Genomic DNA, 3,368 nt, shown 5'->3' on the forward strand with positions numbered 1-3,368 from the left:
TATTGTTCCGTTTGAGTGAGACGATACCAATATCATAGACCCGAAAGATTACAACTTGAGTACAGGACGCATCAAAAATATTGGACACCTGTTGTTGCGGGCAGGGGACCCAAATCTCTTCTTTACGAGACGCCTAGAACAACCAATCACACGTTAGCCTACCTACTGTGTCACGTGAGAAGAGGAGGAGGACGTTCGTGCCCGAGATCGAGCTGAGCGGCGGCGATCCCACAATTCCCGTTTCGGAAACTATTGTAAAAGGGTCATTCACAGATGTTTAGGAAAGAAAGACATAACCTATTACTGGATTCTGTACTCCACGACAGCGGGGATTTTTGAAGGTGCAATGTTTCAGGACTGTACAGCAGGTGAGTGGGTTGCTGCATTTGATGAAAGACTTCTATGTGGCGGCTATCATTTTTTGATTGAGTGAACCATTGCATCCATATAGGCACCTAGAGATGTGAAGAAGATTATTACTTATATACGGAGAAAACGTTGTTATTTTGGTTAGATATTGAGCAAAATACAAAGAACAAAACATAATAAAATGCGTGTAATCTCAGCAATGGAATGACTTTTGGCCAGTGCTGAGGAGTAGTGAACTCCAGTGCAACTAGTAATTTAACTACATTTTGCTGTAGCTTCGTGGTAGTTTAACTAAATTCTAATCTTGGTTGTGTTTTCAGTAGTTAACGTTAATTGTTTTTTTTGTGTGTGTCATGTCCAGCTAACTGCTGGAACCACATAGTACTTTTTTTTGCAAAAAGAAGAGACAATATGGTTTAAGTAGGCAATAATGTCCTTTCTTTTTCGGCATCAGACTTGGATGTAGGCCTATGAACTACTTTTTCAAATTAATTTTTGTTACGTAAACTATATTTAGTTTAGCTTAACTTCTTCCAGTGTGAAGTACTTGGTAGTTTGGTCCACTATATTTTCAGCATAGCTTCCACAATATTGCTTTTGGCTACAGGGTGCAGAAACTTCTGAATTTTTTAGCTAGGCCAGATTATTTGGATGAAAGATACAGGGTTAACGTTAAGAGAAAATGTGTAAAATGTTGTCCACTACAAAGTGTGTATAATACATACAAACGTGTTCATAATACTGCAATAACACATGCAAATTCAATACAATACTCCCTTAACTATAATGTATCAATTTAATGAACTATTATTCAATATTTAAACTGTTATTTATTTAGAAACAAACTGTATAATCCTAATTTTGTCATTTAACAGGTATTACAATGTTTGAAAGAAAAGTATGATGCATATTTAATGATAATTATTCTAAGTTTATTAGATTGTCTAGTTTGCATGTGTTAATATGAACATAGCACTTTTACTTAGTTATATGATAATCTATATGCTGTGTTTTTCTTCTTGATAAATTACGTACTGATTTGGGATTTGTAAAGTCTAATAATAATGGCTCCCAATATCTAGGCTGATCTAAATCTAAACTAAGTCTAGGTCGATTTAGGTTAATCCAGTAGGGTAAGCACTGGGGTCTTTCTATCCAACATGTGGTGGTCACAGTGGGATATGGAGATGACCAGTAAATGGTCCCTAATGGGATTCCTACTACAAGCTGTGCCCCCATACCTCCCGATTGGTTTAGTCTTTAACTCCAGAGAGTGAGTCAGTAATTTACAGATTCTTTACAAATGAGTTATACTGTAGGCTAATCATTGAAAAAACTGATTTATGAAACTGAATAGAAATGTTCTATTTAAATCCAATGTTGTCATGTCTGGTTGTTATGTGCATGTTTGTGTGCGTGTGTGTTCTCTCTGGTCTCCTGTAAAGTTAATGTTTGGTAAAGAAGGGTGTGCGGAACCCCAATAAGCCACTGCCACGGTAGTGAGATGTGATGTTGAGATGATGATAGGGAGTGCTGCTAGCTAAGCCTGCATTCATTTGTCTTCCCTTTTTTCTCCAACCTAATGTAAGAGGGCCACTCTAGCACTCATTATGCCTCCGAACCCCAGTGAGACTCAGTGAGACAGACAAGGCCTCTGAAAGAGCCTGGTTGCCTTGTTACCGAGCACATTCTCTCAAAATATACTGAATAAAAATACAAACGCAACATGCAACAATTTTAAAGATTTTGCTGAGGTACAGTTCATATAAGGATATCATTCAACTGAAATTGGGCCCTAATCTATGGATTTCACATGACTGGGAATACAGATGAGCATTTGTTGGTCCCAGATACCTTGAAACAAAAGGTAGGGGCATGGATCAGAAAACCAGTCAGTATCTGGTGTGACCACTATTTGCCTCATGCAGCGCAACACATCTCCTTCGCATAGAGTTGATCAGGCTGTTGATTGTGGCCTGTGGAATGTTGTCCCACTACCCTTCAATGGCTGTGCAAAGCTGCTGGATGTTGGCGGAAACTGGAATACGCTGCCATACACATTGATCCAGAGCATCCCAAACATGCTCAATGGGTGACATGTCTGGTGAGTATGCTGGCCATGGAAGAATTCGGACATGTTCAGCTTCCAGGAACTGTGTACAGTTCCTTGCGACACGGGGCTGTGCATTATCATGCAGAAACATGAGGTGTTGGTGGCGGATGAATGATAAAAATGCAATTGTGTTTGTTGTCCGTAGCTTATGGCTGCCCATGCCATAAGCCCACCTCCACCATAGGGCACTCTGTTCACAACGTTGACATCAGCAAACCTCTCGCCCACACAATGCCATACACATACGTGGTATGTAGTTGTTAGGCAGGTTTGAGATACTGCCAAATTCTCTAAAATTACGTTGGAAGCGGCTTATGGCAGAGAAATTAACATTAAATTATCTGGCAACAGCTCTGGTCTACATTCCTGCAGTCAGCATGACAATTGCAGGCAACCTCAAAACTTGAGACATCTGTGGCATTGTGTTGTGTGACAAAACTGCACATTTTAGTGTGTCCTTTTATTTTCCCAAGCACAAGGTGCACCTGTTAATGATCATGCTGTTTAATCAGCTTCTTGATATACCACTCCTGTCAGGTGGATGGATTATCTTGGCAAAAGAGAAATGCTCACCAAAAGGGATGTAAACAATTTGGTGCACAACATTTTAGAGAAATAATATTTTTGTGCATATGGAACATTTCTGTGATCTTTCATTTCAGCTCATGAAACATGGGACCAAATCAAATCAAGTCAAATGTATTTATATAGCCCTTCGTACATCAGCTGATATCTCAAAGTGCTGTACAGAAACCCAGCCTAAAACCCCAAACAGCATGCAATGCAGGTGTAGAAGCACGGTGGCTTGGAAAAACTCCCTAGAAAGGCCAAAACCTAGGAAGAAACCTAGAGAGGAACCAGGCTATGTGGGGTGGCCAGTCCTCTT

The 3,368-nt window shown here is 39.9% G+C and overlaps 1 protein-coding gene across 2 annotated transcripts in view; it reads left to right on the plus strand.

Annotated features, from left to right (window-relative positions):
- The first annotated feature begins 203 nt into the window (after positions 1 to 203).
- Positions 204 to 3,368, plus strand: part of arhgap29a (Rho GTPase activating protein 29a) — a 73,146-nt gene continuing 69,981 nt past the window's right edge. For both annotated transcript variants that reach the window (XM_064949197.1, XM_064949199.1), the window contains exon 1: positions 204 to 368. The gene's annotated coding sequence lies outside the window, so the exon portion shown is untranslated. The remainder of the gene's footprint in view (positions 369 to 3,368) is intronic.

This window comes from Oncorhynchus masou, chromosome 30 (genome assembly GCF_036934945.1).
Source record: "Oncorhynchus masou masou isolate Uvic2021 chromosome 30, UVic_Omas_1.1, whole genome shotgun sequence".
NCBI classification, from domain to species: domain Eukaryota; kingdom Metazoa; phylum Chordata; class Actinopteri; order Salmoniformes; family Salmonidae; genus Oncorhynchus; species Oncorhynchus masou.